Source organism: Nothobranchius furzeri, unplaced genomic scaffold, assembly GCF_043380555.1.
Source record: "Nothobranchius furzeri strain GRZ-AD unplaced genomic scaffold, NfurGRZ-RIMD1 Scf289, whole genome shotgun sequence".
NCBI lineage: Eukaryota > Metazoa > Chordata > Actinopteri > Cyprinodontiformes > Nothobranchiidae > Nothobranchius > Nothobranchius furzeri.
The window spans coordinates 2,501-12,500 of NW_027223304.1; positions in this window are offsets into that span (position 1 = coordinate 2,501).

Genomic DNA, 10,000 nt, shown 5'->3' on the forward strand with positions numbered 1-10,000 from the left:
AGCCAGCCTCCAACGGCTGATGGTGGGGTGGAGGAGCTGCAGCCAGCCTCCAGCAGCTGATGGCGGGGTGGAGGAGCTGCAGCCAGCCTCCAGCAGGTCATGGTGGGGTGGAGGAGCAGCAGCCAGCCTCCAGCAGCTGATGGCAGGGTGCAGGAGCAGCAGCCAGCCTCCAGCAGCTGATGGCGGGGTGGAGGAGCAGCAGGCAGCCTCCAGCTGGTGATGGCGGGGTGGAGGAGCTGCAGCCAGCGTCCATCAGCTGATGGCGGGGTGGAGGAGCAGCAGCCAGCCTCCAGCAGCCAGCCTCCAGCTGCTGATGGCGGGGTGGAGGAACAGAAGCCTCCAGCAGCTGATGGCGGGGTGCAGGAGCAGCAGCCAGCCTCCAGCAGCTGGTGGCGGGGTGGAGGAGCAGAAGCCAGCCTCCAGCAGCTGATGGCGGGGTGCAGGAGCAGAAGCCAGCCTCCAGCTGGTGATGGCGGGGTGAAGGAGCTGCAGCCAGCCTCCAGCAGCCAGCCTCCAGCTGGTGATGGCGGGGCGGAGGAGCAGGCAGCCTCCATCAGCTGATGGCGGGGTGTAGGAGCAGCAGCCAGCCTCCAGCTGGTGATGGCGGGGAGGAGGAGCAGCAGCAGCCAGCCTCCAGCAGCCAGCCAGCCTCCAGCAGCTGATGGCGGTGTGTGGGAGCAGCAGCCAGCCTCCAGCGGCCAGCCAGCCTCCAGCAGCAGATGGCGGGGTGGAGGAGCTGCAGCCAGCGTCCATCAGCTGATGGCGGGGTGGAGGAGCAGCAGGCAGCCTCCAGCTGGTGATGGCGGGGTGGAGGAGCTGCAGCCAGCGTCCAGCAGCTGATGGTGGGGTGGAGGAGCTGCAGCCAGCGTCCAGCAGCTGATGGTGGGGTGGAGGAGCTGCAGCCAGCGTCCAGCAGCTGATGGTTGGGTGGAGGAGCAGCAGCCAGCCTCCAGCAGCTGATGGCGGGGTGGAGGAGCTGCAGCCAGCCTCCAGCAGCCAGCCTCCAGCTAGTGATGGCGGGGTGGAGAAGCAGGCAGCCTCCATCAGCTGATGGCGGGGTGGAGGAGCAGAAGCCAGCCTCCAGCTGGTGATGGCGGGGTGCAGGAGCTGCAGGCAGCCTCCAGCAGCTGATGGCGGGGTGCAGGAGCTGCAGCCAGCGTCCAGCAGCTGATGGTGGGGTGGAGGAGCTGCAGCCAGCCTCCAGCAGCCAGCCTCCAGCTAGTGATGGCGGGGTGGAGAAGCAGGCAGCCTCCATCAGCTGATGGCGGGGTGTAGGAGCAGAAGCCAGCCTCCAGCTGGTGATGGCGGGGTGCAGGAGCTGCAGGCAGCCTCCAGCAGCTGATGGCGGGGTGCAGGAGCTGCAGGCAGCCTCCAGCAGCTGATGGCGGGGTGGAGGAGCTGCAGCCAGCGTCCAGCAGCTGATGGTGGGGTGGAGGAGCTGCAGCCAGCGTCCAGCAGCTGATGGTTGGGTGGAGGAGCAGCAGCCAGCCTCCAGCAGCTGATGGCGGGGTGCAGGAGCAGCAGCCAGCCTCCAGCAGCTGATGGCGGGGTGGAGGAGCTGCAGCCAGCCTCCAGCAGCCAGCCTCCAGCTAGTGATGGCGGGGTGGAGAAGCAGGCAGCCTCCATCAGCTGATGGCGGGGTGGAGGAGCAGAAGCCAGCCTCCAGCAGCTGATGGCGGGGTGCAGGAGCTGCAGCCAGCGTCCAGCAGCTGATGGTGGGGTGGAGGAGCTGCAGCCAGCCTCCAGCAGCCAGCCTCCAGCAGCTGATGGCGGGGTGCAGGAGCAGCAGCCAGCCTCCAGCAGCTGATGGCGGGGTGGAGGAGCAGCAGCCAGCCTCCAGCAGCCAGCCTCCAGCTGCTGATGGCGGGGTGGAGGAACAGAAGCCTCCAGCAGCTGATGGCAGGGTGCAGGAGCAGCAGCCAGCCTCCAGCTGGTGATGGCGGGGTGGAGGAGCTGAAACCTGGGTCGGACCTGGTCTGCAGCAGGGCCCATTACCACTCAGAAGCTGATGGCAGTGTGTGTTTAGGTCCCTGCGGGGTGGATGAGCTGAAACCTGGGTCAGACTTGGTGTGCAGCAGGGCTCAGCACCCTCCAGAAGCCGATGACAGTGTGTCTTTAACTCCCTGCCTGGTGGGAGAGCTGAAAGCTGGGTCGGACCTGGTCTTTAGCAGAGCTCAGCAGCCTCCAGAAGCTGATGGCAGTGTGTGTTTCATCCCCTGCGGGGTGGGAGAGCTGAAACGTGGGTCGGACCTGGTCTGCAGCAGGGCCCATCACCATCCAGAAGCTGACGGCGGTGTGTGTTTAAGTCCCTGCGGGGTGGGAGAGCCATAACCTGGGTCGGACCTGGTCTGCAGCAGAGCTCAGCAGCCTCCAGAACCTGATGGCAGTGTGTCTTTAATCCACTGCGGGGTGCAGGAGCTGAAACCTGGGTCGGACCTGGTCTGCAGCAGGGCTCAGCAGCCAGCAGAAGGTGATGGCAGTGTGTGTTTAGTTCCCTGCGGGGTGCAGGAGCTGAAACCTGGGTCGGACCTGGTCTGCAGCAGAGCTCAGCAGCCAGCAGAAGCTGATGGCAGTGTGTGTTTAATTCCCTGCCTGGTGGGAGAGCTGTAACCCGGGTCGGACTTGGTCTGCAGCAGGGCCCATCACCATCCAGAAGCTGATGGCAGTGTGTCTTTAATTCCCTGCGGGGTGGAGGAGCAGAAACCTGGGTCGGACCTGGTCTATAGCAGAGCTCAGCAGCCTCCAGCAGCTGATGGCAGTGTGTGTTTAAGTCCCTGCCTGGTGTGAGAGCTGAAACCTGGGTCGGACCTGGTCTATAGCAGAGCTCAGCAGCCTCCAGCAGCTGATGGCTGCGTGTGTTTAAGTCCCTGCGGGGTGCAGGAGCTGAAACCTGGGTCGGACCTGGTCTATGGCAGAGCTCAGCAGCCTCCAGAAGCTGATGGCAGCGTGCCTCTAAGTCCCTGCCTGGTGGGAGAGCTGAAACCTGGGTCGGACCTGGTCTATAGCAGAGCTCAGCAGCCTCCAGCAGCTGATGGCTGCGTGTGTTTAAGTCCCTGCGGGGTGCAGGAGCTGAAACCTGGGTCGGACCTGGTCTATGGCAGAGCTCAGCAGCCTCCAGAAGCTGATGGCAGCGTGCCTCTAAGTCCCTGCCTGGTGGGAGAGCTGAAACCTGGGTCGGACATGGTCTGCAGCAGGGCTCGGCAGCCTCCAGAAGCTGATGGCAGTGTGTGTTTAAGTCCCTGCCTGGTAGGAGAGCTGAAACCTGGGTCGGACCTGGTCTATAGAAGAGCTCAGCAGCCTCCAGCAGCTGATTGCAGTGTGTGTTTAAGTCCCTGCCTGGTGGGAGAGCTGATATCCGGGTCGGACCTGGTCCACAGCAGGGCCCATCACCCTCCAGAAGCTGGTGGCAGTGTGTGTTTAAGTCCCTGCGGGGTGCAGGAGCTGAAAGCTGGGTCGGACCTGGTCTGCAGCAGAGCTCAGCAGCCTCCAGTTGCTGATGGCAGTGTGTGTTTAAGTCCCTGCCTGGTGGGAGAGCTGAAACCTGGGTCGGACCTGGTCTATAGCAGAGCTCAGCAGCCTCCAGCTGCTGATGGCGTGGTGGAGGAGCAGCAGCAGCAGCAGCCAGCCTCCAGCAGCCAGCCAGCCCCCAGCAGCTGATGGCGGGGTGGAGGAGCGGAAGCCAGCCTCCAGCAGCTTATGGCGGGGTGGAGGAGCTGAAACCTGGGTCGGACCTGGTCTATAGTAGAGCTCCGCAGCCTCCAGACGCTGATGGCGGTGTGTCTTTAAGACCCTGCCTGGTGGGAGAGCTGAAACCTGGGTCGGACCTGGTCTGTAACAGAGCTCAGCAGCCTCCAGAAGCTGATGGCAGTGTGTGTTTAGTTCCCTGCGGGGTGGAGGAGCAGAAACCTGGGTCGCACCTGGTCTATAGAAGAGCTCAGCAGCCTCCAGAAGCTGATATCAGTGTGTGTTTAAGTCCCTGCGGGGTGGGAGAGCTGAGACCTGGGTCGGACCTGGTCTGCAGCAGGGCTCAGCAGCCTCCAGAAGCTGACGGCAGTGTGTGTTTAAGTCCCTGCCTGGTGTGAGAGCTGAAACCTGGGTCGGACCTGGTCTATAGCAGAGCTCAGCAGCCTCCAGCAGCTGATGGCTGCGTGTGTTTAAGTCCCTGCGGGGTGCAGGAGCTGAAACCTGGGTCGGACCTGGTCTATGGCAGAGCTCAGCAGCCTCCAGCAGCTGATGGCAGTGTGTGTTTAAGTCCCTGCCTGGTGGGAGAGCTGAAACCTGGGTCGGACCTGGTCTATAGCAGAGCTCAGCAGCCTCCAGCAGCTGATGGCAGTGTGTGTTTGATCCCCTGCGGGGTGGGAGAGCTGAAACTTGGGTCGGACCTGGTCTGCATCAGGGCTCAGCAGCCTCCAGAATCCGATGGCAGTGTGGGTTTAAGTCCATGCGGGGTGCAGGAGCAGAAACCTGGGTCGGACCTGGTCTATAGCAGGCCTCAGCAGCATCGAGAAGCTGATGGCAGTGTGTCTTTAATTCCCTGCGGGGTGGGAGAGCTGTAACCTGGGTCGGACCTGGCCTGCAGCGGAGCTCAGCAGCCTCCAGAAGCTGATGGCAGTGTGTCTTTAATTCCCTGCGGGGTTGAGGAGCAGAAACCTGGGTCGGACCTGGTCTGCAGCAGGGCCCATCACCATCCAGAAGCTGATGGCTGTGTGTGTTTAAGTCCCAGGGGGGTGGGAGAGCCATAACCTGGGTCGGACCTGGTCTGCAGCAGGGCTCAGCAGCCTCCAGTTGCAGATGGCAGTGTGTGTTTAGTTCCCTGCGGGGTGCAGGAGCTGAAACCTGGGTCGGACCTGGTCTATAGCAGAGCTCAGCAGCCTCCAGAAGCTGATGGCAGTGTGTCTTCAATTCCCTGCGGGGTGCAGGAGCTGATACCTGGGTCGGACCTGGTCTGCAGCAGGGCCCATCACCATCCAGACGCTGATGGCAGTGTGTGTTTAAGTCCTAGTGGGCTGCAGGAGCTGAAACCTGGGTCGGACCTGCTCTATAGTAGAGCTCAGCAGCCTCCAGAAGCTGATGGCAGTGTGTCTTTAAGTCCCTGCGGGGTGGGATAGCTGAAACCTGGGTCGGACCTGGTCTGCAGCAGGGCCCATCACCCTCCAGAAGCTGTTGGCAGTGTGTCTTCCATTCCTAGTGGGGCAGGGGAGCAAAGACCTGGGCAGAGGAGCGCCTGTCTGCATCCGATCCGGCCCCTCAGCAGCCCGCCGTGAGCCTTAGAGAACCCCCCCCCCCCCCCCCCCCCCAGCGGGCTCCAGGAACCGGGCCCTGCGTCGGACCCAGCTCAGGCAGGCCCTCCCTCGGGCCCTGCAGCAGGTGGCCCCGTCTATGCAGTCGAAAACCCCGCGAAAATCGGTGTAGAAACGCCCGAGAGGCGTGGTGCGGTTCCCCCGGCCGGTACCGGGTCCGGACCGGTCCGGAAGTCCACCCAGAACACTGCCTGGGGCTTCTGGGCGGCTCCCCAGGCGCAGGCAGTCGAAAACCGCGTGAAAATCGGTTCAGAATTGACAAAACGGCGACCTCGTCGCTCCAAAAACTAAGTCCAAACTAAGCCTTTCGCTTATCGCTTAACGCTTAAGGCGGTCGGCCTTATGGCCAGTAAATGAAAAGTGCCTGCGCCCCTGGAGGTTTTGGAAGGTGCGAGCGATGACCATGCTCGGGTTAGTAGGTGAGGCCATCGGAAAACCAGCGTGAGTTGGCGGGTTTGGGTGGCAATCTATTCCAGGCAGAGTCGACTATCTCTGGGCATCAATTTTGGGATTTTTCCGGCTCTGGTTCTGGGAGAAACGCAGGGGCAAAGTGCACGAGCCGCGGCCGATTTTGGTGGCCTGTCCCTGGGCACAAAGTCTGAGGAGTGTGGGCCTGGTTCTCCAAAAAATACCAGTCTGCTGGAGCTCACTCCCATGGCTCCAGGGGGCACGGCACACCCCCCGGTAGCCGACCAAAGTGATCTACTCGGGCCAGACTCGGACCCACGACCCGGGGTGAGAACCACAACTACTGGTCATCCTTTTGACCTCCAGGGGGCGCGGCAGAGCCTCCCCAGTCCGACGCAAGTGCCCCACTTGGGCCATACTCAGACCCACGGCCCGGGGCGAGAACCACAACTACTGGTCATCCTTTAGACCTCCAGGGGGCCCGGCACAGCCTCCCTAGACCGACACAAGTGCTCCACTTTGGCTGTACTCTGACCCAAGTCCCGGTGCGAGAACCACAACTACTGGTCATCCTTTAGACCTCCAGGGGGCCCGGCACAGCCTCCCTAGGCCGACACAAGTGCTCCACTTGGGCTATACTCTGACCCAAGTCCCGGGGCGAGAACCACAACTACTGGTCATCCTTTTGACCTCATGGTCATCCTTTAGACCTCCGGGGGGCACGGCACAGCCTCCCTAGTCCGACACAAGTGCTCCACTTGGGCTATACTCTGACCCAAGTCCCGGGGCGAGAACCACAACTACTGGTCATCCTTTAGACCTCCAGGGGGCACGGCACACCCCCCGGTAGCCGACCAAAGTGCTCTACTCGGGCCAGACTCGGACCCACGACCCGGGGTGAGAACCACAACTACTGGTCATCCTTTAGACCTCCAGGGGGCACGGCACAGCCTCCCTAGTCTGACACAAGTGCTCCACTTGGGCTATACTCGGACCCACGACCCGGGGTGAGAACCACAACTACTGGTCATCCTTTAGACCTCCAGGGGGCACGGCACAGCCTCCCTAGTCCGACACAAGTGCTCCACTTGGGCTATACTCGGACCCAAGTCCCGGGGCGAGAACCACAACTACTGGTCATCCTTTAGACCTCCAGGGGGCACGGCACACCCCCCGGTAGCCGACCAAAGTGCTCTACTCGGGCCAGACTCGGACCCACGACCCGGGGTGAGAACCACAACTACTGGTCATCCTTTAGACCTCCAGGGGGCACGGCACAGCCTCCCTAGTCCGACACAAGTGCTCCACTTGGGCTATACTCGGACCCACGACCCGGGGTGAGAACCACAACTACTGGTCATCCTTTAGACCTCCAGGGGGCACGGCACAGCCTCCCTAGTCCGACACAAGTGCTCCACTTGGGCTATACTCGGACCCAAGTCCCGGGGCGAGAACCACAACTACTGGTCATCCTTTAGACCTCCAGGGGGCCCGGCACAGCCTCCCTAGTCCGACACAAGTGCTCCACTTGGGCTATACTCTGACCCAAGTCCCGGGGCGAGAACCACAACTAATGGTCATCCTTTAGACCTCCAGTGGGGCCCGGCACAGCCTCCCTAGGCCGACACAAGTGCTCCACTTGGGCTATACTCTGACCCAAGTCCCGGGGCGAGAACCACAACTAATGGTCATCCTTTAGACCTCCAGGGGGCCCGGCACAGCCTCCCTAGACCGACACAAGTGCTCCACTTGGGCTAAACTCTGACCCAAGTCCCGGGGCGAGAACCACAACTACTGGTCATCCTTTAGACCTCCAGGGGGCACGGCACAGCCTCCCTAGTCCGACACAAGTGCTCCACTTGGGCTATACTCTGACCCAAGTCCCGGGGCGAGAACCACAACTACTGGTCATCCTTTAGACCTCCAGGGGGCACGGCACAGCCTCCCTAGTCCGACACAAGTGCTCCACTTGGGCTATACTCGGACCCACGACCCGGGGCGAGAACCACAACTACTGGTCATCCTTTAGACCTCCAGGGGGCACGGCACAGCCTCCCTAGTCCGACACAAGTGCTCCACTTGGGCTATACTCTGACCCAAGTCCCGGGGCGAGAACCACAACTACTGGTCATCCTTTAGACCTCCAGGGGGCACGGCACAGCCTCCCTAGTCCGACACAAGTGCTCCACTTGGGCTATTCTCTGACCCAAGTCCCGGGGCGAGAACCACAACTACTGGTCATCCTTTAGACCTCCAGGGGGCACGGCACACCCCCCGGTAGCCGACCAAAGTGCTCTACTCGGGCCAGACTCGGACCCACGACCCGGGGTGAGAACCACAACTACTGGTCATCCTTTAGACCTCCAGGGGGCACGGCACAGCCTCCCTAGTCTGACACAAGTGCTCCACTTGGGCTATACTCGGACCCACGACCCGGGGTGAGAACCACAACTACTGGTCATCCTTTAGACCTCCAGGGGGCACGGCACAGCCTCCCTAGTCCGACACAAGTGCTCCACTTGGGCTATACTCGGACCCAAGTCCCGGGGCGAGAACCACAACTACTGGTCATCCTTTAGACCTCCAGGGGGCACGGCACACCCCCCGGTAGCCGACCAAAGTGCTCTACTCGGGCCAGACTCGGACCCACGACCCGGGGTGAGAACCACAACTACTGGTCATCCTTTAGACCTCCAGGGGGCACGGCACAGCCTCCCTAGTCCGACACAAGTGCTCCACTTGGGCTATACTCGGACCCACGACCCGGGGTGAGAACCACAACTACTGGTCATCCTTTAGACCTCCAGGGGGCACGGCACAGCCTCCCTAGTCCGACACAAGTGCTCCACTTGGGCTATACTCGGACCCAAGTCCCGGGGCGAGAACCACAACTACTGGTCATCCTTTAGACCTCCAGGGGGCCCGGCACAGCCTCCCTAGTCCGACACAAGTGCTCCACTTGGGCTATACTCTGACCCAAGTCCCGGGGCGAGAACCACAACTAATGGTCATCCTTTAGACCTCCAGTGGGGCCCGGCACAGCCTCCCTAGGCCGACACAAGTGCTCCACTTGGGCTATACTCTGACCCAAGTCCCGGGGCGAGAACCACAACTAATGGTCATCCTTTAGACCTCCAGGGGGCCCGGCACAGCCTCCCTAGACCGACACAAGTGCTCCACTTGGGCTAAACTCTGACCCAAGTCCCGGGGCGAGAACCACAACTACTGGTCATCCTTTAGACCTCCAGGGGGCACGGCACAGCCTCCCTAGTCCGACACAAGTGCTCCACTTGGGCTATACTCTGACCCAAGTCCCGGGGCGAGAACCACAACTACTGGTCATCCTTTAGACCTCCAGGGGGCACGGCACAGCCTCCCTAGTCCGACACAAGTGCTCCACTTGGGCTATACTCGGACCCACGACCCGGGGCGAGAACCACAACTACTGGTCATCCTTTAGACCTCCAGGGGGCACGGCACAGCCTCCCTAGTCCGACACAAGTGCTCCACTTGGGCTATACTCTGACCCAAGTCCCGGGGCGAGAACCACAACTACTGGTCATCCTTTAGACCTCCAGGGGGCACGGCACAGCCTCCCTAGTCCGACACAAGTGCTCCACTTGGGCTATTCTCTGACCCAAGTCCCGGGGCGAGAACCACAACTACTGGTCATCCTTTAGACCTCCAGGGGGCACGACACAGCCTCCCTAGTCCGACCCAAGTGCTCCACTTGGGCTATACTCTGACCCAAGTCCCGGGGCGAGAACCACAACTACTGGTCATCCTTTAGACCTCCAGGGGGCACGGCACAGCCTCCCTAGTCCGACACAAGTGCTCCACTTGGGCTATACTCTGACCCAAGTCCCGGGGCGAGAACCACAACTACTGGTCATCCTTTTGACCTCATGGTCATCCTTTAGACCTCCATGGGGCACGGCAGAGCCTCCCTAGGCCGACACAAGTGCTCCACTTGGGCTATACTCTGACCCAAGTCCCGGGGCGAGAACCACAACTACTGGTCATCCTTTAGACCTCCAGGGGGCACGGCACAGCCTCCCTAGTCCGACACAAGTGCTCCACTTGGGCTGTACTCTGACCCAAGTCCCGGGGCGAGAACCACAACTAATGGTCATCCTTTAGACCTCCATGGCAACAGGGGGATGTCAGACCCCAGCTCATCCCAGGTTGATGCCTCAATAGCAGCTTAGGGTCACGGCAGTCCCACCGTGATCCACCCTTTTGTCCTCTCTCCACAGGATGACCAGAGTGTCGTGTTTATTTTCAAAGTGTCC